Source organism: Dromaius novaehollandiae, chromosome 3 (assembly GCF_036370855.1).
Source record: "Dromaius novaehollandiae isolate bDroNov1 chromosome 3, bDroNov1.hap1, whole genome shotgun sequence".
Lineage (NCBI taxonomy): Eukaryota > Metazoa > Chordata > Aves > Casuariiformes > Dromaiidae > Dromaius > Dromaius novaehollandiae.
Genome location: NC_088100.1, coordinates 33,448,495 through 33,466,895, shown reverse-complemented (window position 1 = coordinate 33,466,895; position 18,401 = coordinate 33,448,495). Strand labels below are relative to the sequence as shown.

Below are 18,401 nucleotides of genomic sequence, written 5' to 3'. Positions count from 1 at the left end.
AATATTGCTCTGAATGAACAAGCCTTGTCTAAATGACCGTAGTACATGGTGGTGTTAACAAAGTTGTCTTCTGCACATTTTAGTGGATGAACGCAGAAGTTCTCTTGCATGTAATACAAATTTCTGATAATGCTAAGTACCTTTGGGGCAAAAGAGTAATCAGTGCATTGTACAACTTCATAGGTAAAGCAAATGCAAGCTGATACTCTGGAGACTCTTCTTCGGAGTATGGAGCTTCTGTGATTCACTGTGTAGCACATCAAGATCACCATGCAGTAAATAATTGTCTTATGGTCAGAGTTTTTGTTAACTTTGATATACTAGAGATGAAGGACAAATACTGTGATTGTGCTTTTTGGGAGTCTTTAGGTCCTAATTGTGCGTTTGAGCCTTGTAGAAGAGAAGTAGTGATAGGAAAAGTGGCCTTTCCTGTATTTCCCTCCTCTTCTGGCCAATTCAGATTTGTGCTATATTCTGGCTGTGGGCAATCAAAGCAAATTCCCTAACTGATTTTGTGACCAGATTCTGGGGATAAAGGAGATCCTGAAATCAGGACTAAAAGTGTAAACTTCTAGCATGTGATGTCTTGGGTCACTGAATCAACACAAGGATCAGAGCTAAAGTCCCTGCCTCTTTTCAGGACTAGAGCAGGATATAAAATACATTCCCAAGAGGTGTGACTTGAGATAAAATTACATGTCCTGAATAAAGCACGTAAGAAACATGAGATATGAGAGTTCTTGAAAAACAGGAAAAAAGTGTCCTAAAAATTCCTGGGGGATGCTAGGGCAGAGGTTTATGTTTGAAGATTTTTCTGGTCGGCTCAAACATACACTCGCTCCTGAGTACAGAGTTCTCTGACATTGTCCATCTGCTGCGGTAGCGTGTCCCCTGTGTAGGAGGCTTGTTATCCTTGTGGCAGTGCTTCACCTTCTATAAAATCTGTTGCATGCTCGTCTTGTCTCTTTGAATATGAGTGGTGAGGCTGAATCAGTTGTGTGTTAGAGGTACTTTGTTCATCCTGTTAAACCTAAATAAAAGTTGCTTTCTCAGCTTGGGAAGTTGTGTTTTGCTCTCTCTTGGATATTGCTTCTCCTAAATAGTCATGCAAGGAGATCATTGCTGTTGGGGACTGTTTTCTTGTCTAAAACAGGCTCTTTAGTCTTGTGTTGATGGTTACACAGTCTTCATATTTATCCATGTAACATTTTTCTAAAACAGAAAAAACACTAACTTAATGTTCTACGTGGGGAACTGAGATGCATGCTTACGCATAACTTCAGGCAAGTCACGTACTCTGTGATGGAGCTGTAACTGCCACCTGTGTCTGCCAATGAATAGATTAATGCTCTAAACAACTTGAGTATCATTTGCTTTGGCCAGGTGTTACAAAAGGGTGGTTCAACCTGTTTCACCTCCCTTTTTACACCTTGACACTTAAGTACTGAAGGCTAGTAGACTTCATGGTGGTGCTGTCATGACACTGACGTGTAAAGTAATAAACAATTGTATGCTGTCCACTGATTTGGTAGCAAAGTGTAAATACTGCTGATTTCCCCACCTAATTTTCTATTGTTGTTGGAGCTGGTCAATTGACAGAGAAAGATGTAAGGAGTGTGAATCAGTAAATGATATATTTTGAGTATATGCATTTCAATTAATAAGCGCTACTTACCACATTTCTTGTGCTTTTGTTTTATGCTCATAATAGAGATGTCAGAATTGTCAAATGTGTATCCTTTTCTTTCTATTCATTGTCTTATTTTAGTTCCCCTTACTGTGTTCTTTTCATGCTCTTTTCTTCTGAATCTTTCTTTCTTTCCTTCTTTTTTTCTCCTATTAATATATTAGTCTTGTGTGTTCATCCATCCATCTGCACAGGGTTTCTCTATATTCCTTTTCCTTCATAAAAGAAAGAATGAATACATTCCTCCTCCATCTCCTAAAGAAAAGATGTAACTAGGAGGAGTCTGGAGATTCTGCTATCCCAAAGTGGTGCTCAGTCTCAGATTTATTGTATTGTTGGTTTTGGTTGTATGATCTGTAAGTCTATATACGTCTTAAAAGAGAGATAAGTTGTTATACCTATCTCTGGTCAGAAATTTAACTTCTTCAGTGTAGGTTTTAAATACCTATGCTACCTAAGCAGTTAACCTTTATCTCCATTAATTGAGAGATGGCTGCACTGAAGAGGAATGTGTCACTTTAAAACACATTCTAAATTTTAAACGACTCTAGCAGCAACGTACATGGTTTTGATGATGGTTGTTAAAAGCTATCTGACTTACTCCAGACAGTCTTAATCATGAGAACTATGTGATCTGAAATACTGAACTTCTGGAATTACAATAACTTCTGTTAATATGTGTGATACAGATTCCTGGAAACTTGAGGAGCAGTCTTCCAGCGGCTGAGGAATGCAGTTCTCCCCGGATGTGTGGGTATCTTGCATAAATCGAACTGAAGTGGGATGGACTGGTAGTAAGAAGTAAGTTTTTGTTCCTTTTCCAGGCATATTTCTCCTGAGGTGGTTGTTTTTTAAGACTTGTAATGCACAGTAGTATTCACTCACCTAGATGAGCTGGATTAAAAACTGAAAATGATTACACAGCTGGGAAGAGGCCCAAGAAAATGCACTACATGTCATTTATGCTTTTACAAAACTTTAATCTTTTACAAAACTTTAATTTTGACATCTCATTTCAAAATGAATGCTCTGTATCTTATTTTGTGTGTAATTTGAATTGCTTGTCTGCAACTGCCTTCACATCGCTCAGTGCAGGGGGAGCTTGCCTCTTAAGGCAGTTCTTAATGAGCTCAAATGCAGTTGGAAGTGGATTCATCAGCAACAGTTGGAGATATTCATTCTCTATCATAACAGCTGTGAACTTGAGTTCATATATGTAATGTGTGCTTAATCTTCCTGTACTGTCAGTGATAGGAAGAGGAGGAATAACTTTCTTTCATATTTAATAATGATCTTAAGCAAGGCTTTTGACAGGCAAATTGCAAAATATATGCTACCAAGCAAGTTAAGAAACCATTTTCCATGATTCTCAGTTTTGTAAGGCTTTTGATTTGCATTTCTATCTCTTGGTATTTCAGTGTTACTCTAATATGATTAAAAAATAATTTACTGAGTTTGCAAATCACCTCATCTGTACGGAAGGCAATGGAAAAAGTAGAGGCACTGTAGTTTTATGGTTGTCTTTGAATTCTATCCGGACTTAAAACAAAGAACAAAAAAAACCCCCAAATCCGAACCTCTGTCTCTGTCACGAATAATTCATTTAATCTTGTTTGGAGATTTTAGGAAAGTGAGAGAAAAAGGATCAGATTTGTTAACTGAAAAGTGCTTAAGCACCGCTGGTTTGCCCCTTTCTTCTCTGTGACATAAATTCATGAAGATGCCGAAAAATGTGTGCTAGCCCATTAGAATGATTCTTCCTTTTTCTTACCTATATCTTTTCAAAACTTTATCAAGATTAGTATCAATCAAACCCTATTACTTGATGTGAGAATCTTGGATGCCTTCTACCTAAACCTTTCTATAAGAACACTATACAAATTAAAATAGAGTACAATAAAGGTAACTGATTACATTCTTTTGCCTACTGGTCTGTACTGTGTGATAAAACACCTCACAGTTTTAGATTGACCTTGCATTGACTTTTGTACAGATATAATCTGTTTGATGTCTTTTAAAAGCTGAAAGGAAGCCATATGTGGAGTGAAATTGCACATTGTTGCTGACATAATGTCATTCATCTAATTAATTCAGACTAATAGGATTTCATAGTCTCCCTACTTTCCCCCCTTTTTAGGTTGCAGATATTAGGCCAATACATTTACAAATGAAAGGTTAATCTCTGTTTTGTGACAAGGTATATCTAATTTTTTTTACAAACCTTATCGATTGTCTTGTGTAGTGATTATTCGCATTTTTCCTAACTGGCTTATGATATACAAGATGGAACTTGTCAGAGTAGGCACATTTCTTTCCTTTCTTCAGAAGTGTTAATATAGGAAATATATTTCTTTACCCTTGTGTCTTTGGATAGACCTCACACAGGGATATAAGTATCTCCTTATATTTGCACTTAGGGAAGTTGGGCACCTTACTGAGAATTTCATAGTTTGTCTTGGTAGCTCTGCTAAGTAGAGGGAGAGTCAATCTCATGGGTTTGGAGTGGTATATAGATGCCAAGTGCTAAGAATTCCTGGAATGTGGAGTTGCACAGCACTGATAAAGTTTGCTTTGTTTCCTTAGTGACTTGAAGCGTTGAGAAAGTGTGGTTTCCTAGGAAGCTTTAATAGCTCAAAGTTGGTATTGAATAAAGGGAAAGGCCCTAACATAATTCTGCTTGTTTTCACCTGCTGCCTAAAAGATTAATTTTCTTAACCTCAGTACAGAAAATACAACCTTGAGTTTTGAAAGTGATTTATACAGATCCTTCACACTTATCAGTTTGAGTAAATGCGCCACAGGCTTCTGCGTTTCAAACAACTATAATCTTTTTCATAACCTAGTGAGTTTACAATGTGGTAATTTCGTTTCAGGGCAAGGAAGTTTCAAGGAAAAACACCTTCTAATTAGAGTGATATAATCACTCTGCTTACATACTGTGGTTTTATATGACTTCAGAAAAATAGTTGAGTGATTAATTTTACCCATCATTAACTTAATAAGGAAACCGAAGATACAATGAAAAACAAATGGCAGAACTGTACAACGGGGTCATTATTATGCCGTATCTTTTTAGCTTTTTCATTTGATGAGAAATGCCATTCTGTGAACTGCGTAAAATGTGGCAGCAACTGGTTACCTGAAATAATTTGTAAAAATTTTTATAACAAGTTTGAACGTTATTGAAGCCTTTGCAGAGCTTGATACTGGAATTCCTCCCTCTTCCCCACAAGCCCCATTTTCCCCCCTCCCCCCCCCCCCCACAGTTTTATTAGGAAGCAAACATTGCATAAACTAACTTTTAATATCACAATTCCCTCACATCCATTTTTCAGAAGGGAAGAAAGCCATCCTGAACGCTACATGGAAATATTCTTAGAGTGAGTTTGGTTCTATTTTAGTGTCTGCTGCTATCTTTAGTCATGTTGCTGATAAGTTGGCTTACTCAGTTGTGTAGTAATGCAGTTTTCACCATAAACATGACAGGATTGCTCTAGTGTCTTGGAGACCAAAACAGATTGCAACAATGGAAGCAAATTGCTTTCTTCATAAAATTTACTTTAATTCTTACCAGATGTAAAATAAGCTACATAATTCTGTAGATGTAATCCTTGAATAATGAATATGCCTGGCTGTTTGAAACTCTTCTTCTGGAAGTTACACTTTCTTTACTTCATTTGTAAACACTTGTAAAAACAGCCACACAAACATCTGCATGTAGCAACACAACAACAGAAATGGAAGTTGTAGCTTTCTTAACTAACCTGCTTGGAGGCCTCTGCATGTTAATAATGTAAAGTAAACAGCTGAGGAATGTGTATTGCTGTTGACAGTGAGCGACTGTAAACATCCTCGACTGGAAGCTGTGAAGCAGCAGATGGGGCTTTCAGTCGGATGTTTGCAGCTGCCAACTGCCACAGACGTCAAGAAATGTTTGACACCTAAAGCGTAGTTGTCTGTTTAAAACTTCTATTTGGTTTGTCACAGACATACAAATTTAGGCCAAACCTTTCTACTTACTACTTAATCATTCTTGTGATGTCTGTGTCTAAATATCTAGAAGTAGCTCAGTTATTGGTAAGAACTGTGAAATACTCAAAACTGAATAGAAAGCAAAAATGGAATAAATTAGGGGTTTTATTTTTAACTACAACCGTAAAGTCTTTAAATTTCCATACAGCTTGCTTTGCTGCGCGTAGTACTTGGCTCAGTTACTAGACTGCATTAAACTTTTTACAAGACTAGTATGCACATTTAGCATCTCTTTAATAGTTCATCTAGAATTTGAAATCCTAAGCCTTGTAGGAAGCAATCACTTACAGGATTTCTGGAAACTAGGAATACACTAATTATAGCAACTGTGGAAAAAATTACGAAAATAGCTTTTCCTGGAAAGGGCTAAGATTGCAAAGTGATGGGGAGGACAGGGAGATACCATTTGATTTGGCTCATGTCTGACATGTATCATAGCGTCTGAGTTGTTTGAGATTCTAATGATTCTCCCCCCCTTGTTCCTTTTCCTTTTCTCCTCCCCTTGAAAAAAGAAGCAGAAATGCTGAAAGCTGATTCATACTTTTCTAGTAGTCAGTTGAGACAACTTTAAGACGCCAGTCCTGCCAATTACTTTTGTGTATGGGTGGACCCCTGTACTTAAGTGTGACCCCAGGATTTTAGTTGCAGAGAATAGTTTGTGACTGGGATGGTATTAGCCCTCTAATTTAATCATACAAAAGAGCAGCAAGGTTGTAGCACATAACTGATTTAAGTTGATTTGAAAGCACTTGTGCATTCACTGTTGTGATGATGTGTTGGTGTGCATGTTAGATAGCTAAGGTTTTGGTAAACAGTTTTGTTAACTTTTTTCTTGTTGCCAGTATCTTCCTTTCTCAAATGTGTATGCATGTTCATATGAAAATATGAAGGGGCATATTCTGAACACTAATATATTCCTTTACCTTTCATATAATATAATCTAAGACTCTCTCTGAAGGTTCTTATCTGCTTTTTTGTTTTTCTTGTTGGTTTTTTTTAAAGGAGCTATGTCCTGGTCAGGGTTCTCATAAAACAGTATTGACATGTCTGCTTAAAGCTGTATCTGCACAGTTCAGAAAGAATGCTCTGTATTTGACAAACTTTATTAATCCATGCTTTGCAAATAGCTTTTAGTGTAGATTTGTTGGTTTGCCATAGACTCAGATTATATTATATTTCAGTAGTGTTTGAAGGCTCCTGTTAGGATTAGCGCTGTACATCATCTTGCATGCTTTGCCATACGTAGAAAGATACGAGCTCTTCCACTGAGGGCTTACAATCTAATTCAAGACCAGTTATCAAGTGGAATCCAGCTAATGTGAGCAAGGAACAAATGGGAAGAGTGAGTGGAAAACCATGGGGACAAGGGTTGAGGCTTAAGGTATGATTATACAGAGTAGCTGTCTGCGTGTGTAGGTGTCTTTTGAGTTGTTTGTTTAATTGAAATGGAGGAAAAGAGAAAAGATATCTAATTAATCAGTTGGTTGTCTAGCTATAAATATTTTGAAAGAAGATGGTTTGGTAGGATGGTATGTGTATTTGAAGTTAGGAAAGAAATTGTTGAAGCTTAGGGGGCGTGTGTATGTGTGTGGTGTGTTTTTGTTTTGTTTTTTGGGGAGTTTTATTTTTTTGGGTGGAAGTAGAGCAGAGGGGGAGGTGATATGGAAAGGTGTTTCCAGAAGCCTTTTCTTGAAAATCTTAAGAAATTCTGAAAAGCTTGCAGTGACCTAAGAGGAAAAAGAGCCAATGTGAATGCAGCATTTGGCCTAGAGGTAACTTGGCAACATACTGACTGGGTTCAGGGGTCAAGGTGGACGTCAGAATTGGGACTTACACACATTGTAGAAGTAACGGCAATTTTCCTTTGTATCTGTGACAAATGAGAAATGAGAGTTCAAGACAAGTCATGCTATAGTTTTATAGTTGTGAATGATAAAGAAGGATGTTACTGCTGACAAAATGGGACAATAGTTAGAGATATGTAGTTCAGCATGTATGATATGCAAGTTTTTAGGTGGATGCTTTTGCAACCTTTCTAGGCTTAAAACTAGCCTTACTGACAACCCAGAGAATTTCCTAAGTGACCTCATAATGAAATTCATGAAAGTTGGACCACTCGAGAAATATTATCTAGGCAGAGGATTCTTAATATAGTGTCCTCATCTGGAAAGCTTCACTATATATTTGAAGAAGAGGATTGAGCAATAGGAGAGAACTTGCATAGGCAGAGTATTTAATATCAAAAGCAGTAAGTACCTCCTGTGAAGATTTACATATTGATAATATTTGTTCTTTGGCAGGAAATTCTTGCAATACCCATTCTATTACTCTTCTTCCTGAATTACGTACTGTCTCAAAGTTCAGCATGCTTCCTCTTGGAAAATGTAGTAGCATGTTGGGACTGTTTTCTTCAGCCTGTAGTCTCACTACATGCACATGAAGAGTTTTCTTCCAGAAGAACAGCTACAGACAAGTAACCTGCTCTTCTGCCAGCCACCACTTAAAACCTGCTAGGGCTAAACTTTAGAAGAATATTAGAGCCATAGTCAATAATTGTTGTCTACAGTAGGGGCAGGCTGCAAATTTTGTGTTATTCTAAATACTACTGTACATTGCTGGTACTTGTTGAGGTCACTGTCGCACCTGGAACTCTGTCTCAAGTGGTTCTTAATTAGGATTTGCTTTCAGGACCTGATTCCAGATCTGGATATGTGAAGTCAGGCTGTCTTCACCCTTTTATTGAAATGATGGCTATGTTCTTTTTTTTAAAAAAAAAAAAAAAAAAAAAAAAAGCTGCTTCCCTACTAAAACCTGTTAAAAGTGAAGAACACTTAAATAAGGAGTTCTGGTTTTGATTCCACAGAAGTTCTATTTGTTTGTGAGAAAGGAGAGAAGGAAGAGGGAAAGTTAACCAACACTACTTACCCGTGTGTATCGCTTATGGAAATTATCTTTAAAATGGCAGGACAGCTGTTGGAAAATGCACAATTCATCTGCCTACATATGCACTTGTTATGAAGAGAATACAGTTGATGATGTGAATGGAAAGCTTTCAGTACAGAGCTGCTGTTCCTACTCAAGCCACACTCAAAAACATAAATTGTTCAGATATGTACTTTAACTCTTTGGTTGAAGAGTGACAGTGTTTAACATCACACTTTTTAGGGAATTTTCTTTGTTAATGATATGAGAAACAGCATTATACATGTTCAGTGTGTTTGTTTTGTTTAGAGATATAGTAAGAGAGGGTGAACTAATCCTGTAGTTCTTCAACCAATCTAAACTTGAAAGTATGACTGTTGTGAGTTGAAGTGGGCATATAACTTTATTTTTCACTTAAGCAATAATTTGTAGACCAAGATGCGTGAAATCATTCCTGGTTTGTACTGATAGATAATAAAACTTCATGCAGACTGTTCTGTTTTTTTCCCCCTAAAGCTTCAAACAGTCGGTATGAAACAAATGGATAAAGGATATGAAAAGGAAGCCACGTGCTGTGCAGTGACAGTGTTTTTCCACACAATGACTTGAGGCATTATTTTAGCTGTGGATGTATATGTAGCTTCTTTTATTTAACAATACTTCTCTTGATTTGATATGCATAACCAGCATTTGGAGCAGACTCAACCTTCCTGTCATTGGCACTTAGTTTTTCTTGTGAGTAAATCTGAGATATTTTGAGCAACTTTCTATCTTGAGTGTTGCTAAAGATTTTTATTTTTTTTCCCCCTTGTGCGTCCTATGATTAAATGTGTACCTTCAGTGATACTGCAGAGCAAAGCAAACAGACTCCAGAGCTTCTATCTAGCAAGGCAGGAATATCAGTGGGAGGGGGGGATTTTGCATCCTGGTGTATTTCAGTCAATGGCTGCTCCTTCAGTGACTGCCCAGCAGAATTCTGAGCCACTTTCTCCTCCTCATGACTCTACTGTTTTTATTTTTGACTCAAGTATGGGCAAAATAAAATAGCATTTAGCTTTCCAGAATGCTGTGCAGAGATCTTTTCTGTCTCTCTGCCTTGAATAAATCGTTCATCTCTTTGCCTTCATCCATTGCCTCGCCGTTCTTCATTAGATGCAACTTAAACTGCCTGTCTTGTTTTCAGGGCCATCATGGCCTATATGTTAACTCCCACATTTAGTTGGCCTATAATGCTCTTCTACATTACTGACTTGAACTTTTTAATCTCTTCACAAATAAAAGAATAATCAGTCAACAACCTTTCTAATTACTTCAATGCAGTATATGCTTGGGAAGAGTTTGTGCGCTCTTCTAAGGGTACAGGTTGCTAGATGCTTTCTTACAAGAATTTTTATAGTACTTTTTTCCCCCTTGCCCTTATCACCTTCTGTGCGCTTTGAGAATGGGATTAATATTTTCTTATTGCAATGTGGATTTTGCTGAGTTGATAGCTGTGTTTCTAACGTGTGCTGCCATTCCTGGGGAAAGCGTCTGCCTTCTGATACTATGCAGAATGGTGAAAGCAATTGTTGTTGGTTTGTTTTTTTGGGCGTTTTTGGGCGTTTTTTAAAAAAGCATGCACATGTGCACAGACTTGGCAGCAAAACCAGAGATAATACGGTATGTATTGGGACAGGAGGGAAAGAAAGAGGCAAAGGAGGTACATCAGTTGCCTGGATCTGTGTACTGGGCAAAGTAAGTTAGGCTTGTATTCTAGAATTTATTAATACAATTAGTTTCAAGCACTTAGCTGTTTCTTTTTTTATGACATTATTCCATATATGAGCTCATCTGAAGCTCTTGCTTGAAACGCACTGTTTTTTTTTTAAAAAAGGCAACTGAATATCTAGTCTATTTATGTTAAGAACAAAATGCTACTGTTCCTTTAGAGTAAGGATCATATTAGTGTCCCAGCAATGTCATGTACAGAGGCTAGAATGAACTATGAAGTCCCTCTATTTCGATCGTTGAAAGTTACGTAATCTTTAAGCCTCTATGCATATCTGAGATGATTTGGAGATTTGTAGCAGTGATAAATTCTATAGCTGTAAATGCTCTTCATCAACATCCTGAAATGTTTTCAAAACATATGGAGGGGTTTTTAACAGCTTAAAATAAACAGCAGCAAAATAACTGAAAGCCTACTTAAAACATATTTGGAACGGTATCTACGATCTCCTTGAAACTGTACCTCTTTTTCTTTTTTGGTCTTTCATATCAATAGTAGTGTCCTTCAGACACTCCAGCCAGTGATTAGAACATGATATTCTATGTAACTCAAGAAAAACAGTGAAAGGAAGATAGACTATGAAGGTACAGCAAACTGTTTAGAGGAGTAGGGAAAGATAACCTAGGTAACGTAAACACTAGCTGCTGCATGAGCACAGAAAGCTAGTTCCGGTCCTAGACTTTCTGTGTAAAACCTATTACTCCCCAAACTAGGAGCAGTGGGGAGAAGAGTGAAACAACACCCAGATGGCTCTGCAGCCAATGTCCTGTCTGATAAGCCATGCTAAACCTTCTCTAGTTCTTCTTAGAGTTAGTTTCTATGTGGAGCACCTTCCTCCCAAGTATTTCAAATGGGTCTGACCCATTTGAAATACAGCTAAGTGCTTGAAACTAATGGGTCAGACCCATTTGAAAAAGCTGTATATGTTCTGCAGAGCTTGTTAGATTAGGCCCAGCACTGTGACACTGCAGATGTACAGCTTTTTGACCAAAGGTGGCTCTGGAAGCAATACAGCAGCCTCTGGGAATATGACATCGATACAAGTATCTGTGAATTGGCTAAGTAACCTATGAGTGGTAGTTAACTACTCTTTGAAACTGAACAAATGGATTCACTGTTCTTGACAAGTAAGTGGGCTTTCTTGTTGTTTTCTGAGCAATTAAGCTTCTTTATAAAGAAACAGGAATTAACATTATGTAAGTAAATATGGTGTTGTCTGAACTGAAAAACATTGGAATTGTGATTTTTTTTTTCTGTCCCACTGTGTTTTATTTTAATTTTTAATTATTTTCTGAGGATCCAATTGTTCATGAAAGTCAGTAGGAAATACCTATGAGACAGGATGTATAGTGCTGGATTTCTTACAGCTGTGGTGCAGGCAAGTATATTTGAGCTGGTTCGTGTTAGGCTCACGTGAACAAAGGAGGAGAGGGCTTTTACTGGACAACTAATCTGATTTATTTTAGGTATGAATTCAGGGATGAGATGAATTGTCCCCAGTTGTAATGCATATTTCTCTCCTGCATCTTTAAAGTCAGTGTAGTATAACTAGCTCGGATGTGGGTATTTCAACTTATAGAAGTTTATATCTGGTCAGATGAATATATTTTTTTTCCTCTTAAAGGAGGAAACTTCACAAGGCAGAAAGGTCTTGAAACACATGAGCTGAAAGATGAACAGAATGTCAGAGCACTTTGTAATGGCTTGCAAAAGTCTTACTCATTGTCAAAGAATCCACAATCAAGAGAGAGATCAAAGATAAAATGGCTGAGAACAGAGGTGGAAACAGTTATTAAAAATACTTTTTTTCCCCTTCCTCCTGCCACCAGAAATCCCTAAATAGATGGCTGCCAGCTTTTATTCCATGAATATAAATTAGCAGATAATGAAGCAATGTGTAAAATTAGTAAGAAAATGACATGGAGGGAGGAAGGACAGCTGGACAGTTACAGAAAGAAAGACTTTATTAGAACCAAAAGATGTTTTAATGTTGGTGCTTCGTGACCAGCTAGAAGTCATATGGCAGTGCAGAAAGATAAAAATGCTTGATTTGTCAGGTATGTGGTCAAAAAGCTAGATTTTAGTCGTTCATAAATGTTGATGACATTCTTTCCATTTTTAACAAGCGAGGAGGATGTTTCACAACAGCTATTAAAATACAATGTAAATTAGATGATGCAAATAACTTGTGTCAAGGAGTCTGAGAACAGCAACATGAGAAACTCTCTGGACTGTTGATCTGGAGTACTTCTGTTTTATTTTTAGATTACAGATTGAAACTAATTTGTGCCAGTGCTTAACTGGGTGAGTAGAATGTATGACTGCTTATAGTCTGTCAGCTTGACATCTGTTTTGGACAGAAGTATTGAAATAGGACTTGGATCAAAGCAGGTAAGTAAAGCAAATCCATGTGAAATACTAGGAAATGGAACTTGTCTGCTGTGGTTTTTCTTATTTTATTTGTTTTAAGTCACCCTGACTAGTAGTCTCATATAAATCCTTGCCTTTATGATATATTTCAAGATATTTGACTTGGGAACCTAAACATTCTGAAGGAAAAAAAATGAAATTGTAAAAAGTCTAGATACCATGCATCAGATGAATTAAAAATTGTCAAACAGATGTAAAACTGTAACTGTCAATAGAGAATCATCCAATAGTTGATGACTGATATAAATCATCCCCAGAGTGGAGTGGTCTAGGCATCAATTCTTTACCTTCTCTTGCTTAGCTTTTTTTTTATAGTTGATTTTGATGTAGAGAAAAAGAGGCATTCTTGTCAAGCTGTGGATGAACTAAATATTGGGAAGGTATAATGAAGATGTGAATACATCATACTGCAGTCTGAAATGGAGAAACATGGAAGAAACAGAGCCAAAAAACTCAGTTTTGAGTTGTTCATTGTTTTGTCAGGCAAAAAATGTCACCTCTGTACCTCTGAAGCCTCTGATCAAAAGCATTCTTGCATTCCTGAGTGACAGGGTGGAAACAGAGTACTAACCAGCCCTGTGGGTACAATGTTTTCAAGAGATCAGCCTTTAACTAAAGGTGTCTTAAAGGGGCATAACTTTTATAAGGCTGCATGTTTAGTGTCTTTGGAAAGTCAGGCCTTTAAGATATGTTTCCATGTAGATAGCAAAGATCTTCAAGGTTGTCTTATGGCTTGTGTTAGATGGTATTTTTGAAAGGAGTAGAACTTGGCCGTATAAAAATAACACATTAAAAGTGTTTGAGAGTTTATAGAGTTGCCTGGTCTCAAAATTGAAGTAGCTGAACTACAGATTACCTCCAGCACTTCAAGATACAACCCAACTACAAGACAAGGTTAATAGATCGAATTCTTAAGTCAATCTGTCTCTGATTCATCTTTTAAGTGTTGTTCCAGATCTTAAAGTAAGCCAAATTCACTACAGCAACAAACGTTTCTACTTCTCTGAGCATACTGAACAAGTAAATAACTCCAGCAAAATCCAAATGCAAGTTGGCAAGCTAGAATGCTGCTGGAAATGCTTGCCAAAATTGCCTTGGCAAAAGTTCTTCTCTGTTTTCAGTAGATTTGGAATGAAATCAGACAAGATCTCAGCTCTTTCTCCATGGAAACCTAGTGACTGTGTTAAATATTCCTACTACTGAGCGAACTGTGTGTAATGGGTATAGCTGTAGAAATGGTCAGTGCAGGGTGACTTCTTTGCATACCATCCCTCATCTCTGAGCTGTGAGAACTGGATTATAACTGCATTAATGGAGTCATTCAGGTGGTCGTTAAATAAATGGAAAAGAACAACCATGTGTGCTTGTAAATTTTACAGTTATGAGACAATACTTCCTCCAGTGTTTAAAAGTTAGTAGTTGTTCTATCTAATTCTGGGCTTGGTCTGATTTTTGATTTCTGTAGGCAGAATGCAGTCAGAAAGACTTCTGTGTTAACAGCCAGGAGCTTAACGTTCTTCTCTGAGAAACAAATCCCAGAAGATGGAAGAGCCAAAGAATAATGGAAAGAAGTCTATATTAATACCATCCAATGTCTTTTTTTCTTAAAACTTCCTATGGTGCTAGCAGTAGCACAAATACAGATTAGATGCAACTGTTTCAGCTATATTTGCTGGTAGTATGAGACAAATGATTTGGGGGATTAGTTAAGCTTTCCAGGTATATGTGGTGATAAGAAACTTTAGGGGAATGGAAATAGCTAGGTAAAGTATGTGGTGAGAGTTATGATGAGGGGGATTCTTTCACAAGAGAAGGCAGAAAAAAAGTCAATTTTACACTTTTTTTCCAAACAGTAAGCAGATGAAGAAAAAGCAGTAGATCATGGTGAGCAATAGAATTGGGGGGATGAAGAACTTGCAGTCTAGAGAGAGCAAGAAAGCCAGCGTGAAACTTGAGATTTGGCATAGGTCATGTTCTTTTATTTACTTTTTAAATGTTGTATCCCTGACCTGATATAAAGTAGAATCTTCAGACCATAGCAAAATGCTAGCGTGGCTGGTAATGATGCATAAGATGGATGCTCTTGAACACACTGTACATGTAGGATTTAGATGCCAAAAATTAGACGGCATCTCCCTCTGGAGGTCTTTAAAGGCATCTCTGTCTGTGCCAGAAACTTGGTACTTATTTTAGGAAGATTGCATCATTAAGTGCCTAAACCTTGTAATTATCCTGGATACTCTAGTTGCTTCTATCCCACTCTGCATGTTCAATAAAAAAAAAAAGTGCATGACAGAACCAGATTGGTCACTGACTGAATAGGAAAATCAGCTTGTTCTGTATAATTGGGCTTTATGTTCCACACTAAAGAAAAGTTGACTAAGGAAATTGATGCAGGCTGGTTATATAGGAAACTTTGGCATACAGGTTCTAGCCTAATGTTTTGGTAAGAAATTGTGTATGTCTGCTTCTTCAGAAGACTAGACCCTAAAGAAGTGGCTGCATAGGCCAAAACTGATTAAAATCTCTTACTTAACACCAAAACCCAATAATGAATAGCCTAAGACTCTATTGTACAAGTAGTAATTTTATTTAATTTCTTAACTGGCAAAAGACTGAGGGTTATGTTCAGTTCATCCCTGATGCCAAAATTTAAGGTTTATTCTTCTGCAACAAGTTTCTGTGCTGTCTTCATAGTCAGTGAAGATTTAGTCAATATACTCAGTGGGGTCTAGATTGCAGTTCAGCTGACTAGTGCTTAGGGGCTTAGTTCACTTTGCCTAAACCTAATGCCATTTAGAATATCTCAAGTATTTGGAAAAAATGCATAATCCTAATGATTATAATCTGGAACCTACAGGGTTTGCAAGAGAGGCAGCTGGAGGTGAGATGGAATGTCCCAGGGTGTTTAAAATGGCAGCAGATACCTATGTCTGGGTAACTGAATTATGCCTGGAGGGTCTGCTTTGGATGAGCTGAATCTCTCTGAAGGCTTCATTGACTATAGGGGAAATTTATATGACCTTATTCGGTTTAGGCATTTTATCTAGATTTGAATCCTACCTTAAATGTCTTTGTCTCATTATTCTTCAGTCTGCAAATAATCAGGCATACTTATCTGGATAAAAACTGTGCAAGAAGTTCTCAGAAGAATCATGATTTTACCTGAGAATGTCAAAACAGTGTGTCTTCTATAGGTCCATACAACATTACATTGTCAGGAAGTGTTAATAGCATTTAAAGATAATCTGGGATTTAATTCCCTGAAGAAGTCTCTTGTTGCAGGAGTTAGTATTGCTTTTATTATTCTTGAAACTATAGGGTCCCTCAAGTCTGTCGTCTAACTTAGGTGGATGTTTCTAGAGCTAGGAGGAACACGTGAGAGCTTTGTAAAGTTGCTAACACTCCTCTACCATCTGACAGCCTAAAGACAAGAAGCTAAAGGGTTTCAATTTCAAGCTGGATCAAGTGGAGCATATTGGAAACGTGTAAACAAGAAGTCTGATCTCACCTTTTTTTCCCCTTCAGTCTGCACCATAGCAACTATCTGCATATGATGATTTCATATCTTGTATGAAGAAATTTGTAAAGAAGCCTTATTATTATTTTGTTCATTTCTATCACAAAGATATAGTATATGAGCATATATGCTGTCTTAGAGATTTAGACATTTCATTCATGGGAGGAAGCAATTGCAAATATCAGTTTAGTTAAAAGATTTTATTTTTTCTCTTAAGCTTGCTTCTCTATCTGTGTACTGAGGTGAGAACCCTACTGTGATTTGTGAACTTATACTGAAAATAACACGTTTTCTGACCTGAACGTTCCTCCTTCTCAGTAGGAAGATCTACAGGTTTTCCATTGTATAAATGGAATGAAATTGGTAGCTTTAAGAAATGGAGAACATAAGTGTTTCACTGAAGAGTTTGAATAATTAAAGTTTGGAAGTAAGTACATCTTAGCCTCAGGTATCTTGCAATTGCTGTTTATGAGGAGGATGTTATTTCAGAATGACTTGAATCTTTGGTCAATATCACTGATTTAAGACTGGTTAGCCCTTATACTGCAAGCTAAAGGTGTGTTGAGGGGGGAGAAAAAGGGCAATTGTTTCTCATAAGATAGAGACAAAAATCTGTAAGCACAAGAAAAATGCATTGAAAGCATTTTTCTAACCATAGTGTTGGTTGGCTCCAGTTCTAAGCCTGTATACTACTTTTCTGCAGTTATATACATTTTTTTTCTTCTGCTGATTGTCTGATATTTGTGAAAGTGCTCACACAGTAGGTCTTAAACTTGCATATTCCTCTCTGGATGCCCAATGTCAGATGCACACAGGATGTCTTGTGTTCAGAGGTGCTTATTGTCTACACCTCCCTTGACTTCAGGCAATACATCTAAGTTAAAACAGATTCGGAATTATTATAGGAGTGGTATCTGTTGCTTGAAGTCAGTCAGACTTTTGTCACTTCCTTTCTGATGTCTTAGGCACATCGGTTACTATACTTTGTCGTATCATTGTCAAAGTTTCTCTTACAGAAGAAAAGCTTTCTAAGCAGATGGCAGACTACACTTGTTAGGTGTGTTGAGTTACAAGATAATGGTATTATGAACAGATGCATTCTCTTCCTTGAAAGCTCTAAAACAAGCAAATGCTTCTGACTGGATGTGTAGGCTGTCTGCTGTTTGTTTTCACTGGTGAAGTAGCTTTGTTCCTAGAAATTCAGTAGCTCTTAATATAAGTTGTACAGTTCAACTCCTAATGTATAGATACAACACTCTTCCTTTAGAAGTAAGCCCTCTCTAAGATTTTTTTAAAGATATTTCACTATCACAACAAATCTTTTCTATTGTATGAAGTATGTGTGTGAAGCATGTGCTAAAAATTGCATCCTGAACAAAATCAGGTTTGTGACATGCATCATATCTTGAAATACTTTGCACTGAATTTCATTTGCTTACTGAAACGGCCATCTACAGGTATAAATCTTGTTTTCATTCTAAGCTCCATAGAAATTAGCTCTCCGATTAGATTGCATTTTGCCAACAGAGTAGACGTGGGCCTTATGCTGCTAATACTCTTCTTTGATTTGCTGAAATTAATTTGATGGGATGGTTTTCCTCTTAGGAGAGAATTACCAGCTGATGGGATGGAAGTTTTTTTGAGTTGATCAAAAAAGTAACTGAAGTACTACTACTACTACTATGTTAATTCTCATTGACTTATATATATATATATATATAAAGAAACCATGTGATTTGTTTCAGACCTCATTAAAGTTTCCAGTCACTTTAAACCTAATAAAATATTTGCCTTTTAGAAAACAAGGCTTATCTTTTCAAATCCAGTCTGAGGAATTATTATTGTTACAGTAAATGTTGCAGCAGATAATTTGCTTTAACTCTACCTTTCCAAAGAATCTGAAGACATGGGATATAAAACTGAGCACCATTTAATATTCACTTTGATATTTATTGTTCCAGGATGGTGGATTTTATTTTCTTTATAAACCAAAAACTGAACCCCACTTAACTTTCAACTTCAGTTCCCGTTTTAGCATCTCT

General features: G+C 37.0%; 1 long non-coding RNA gene across 1 annotated transcript in view; it reads left to right on the top strand.

The window, feature by feature from the left end:
* Positions 1 to 18,401, top strand: part of LOC112980775 (uncharacterized) — a 42,768-nt gene that overhangs the window by 6,039 nt on the left and 18,328 nt on the right. Inside the window, exon 2 of the long non-coding RNA XR_010388237.1 lies at positions 2,377 to 2,488. This is a non-coding gene — a long non-coding RNA (uncharacterized LOC112980775). The remainder of the gene's footprint in view (positions 1 to 2,376; positions 2,489 to 18,401) is intronic.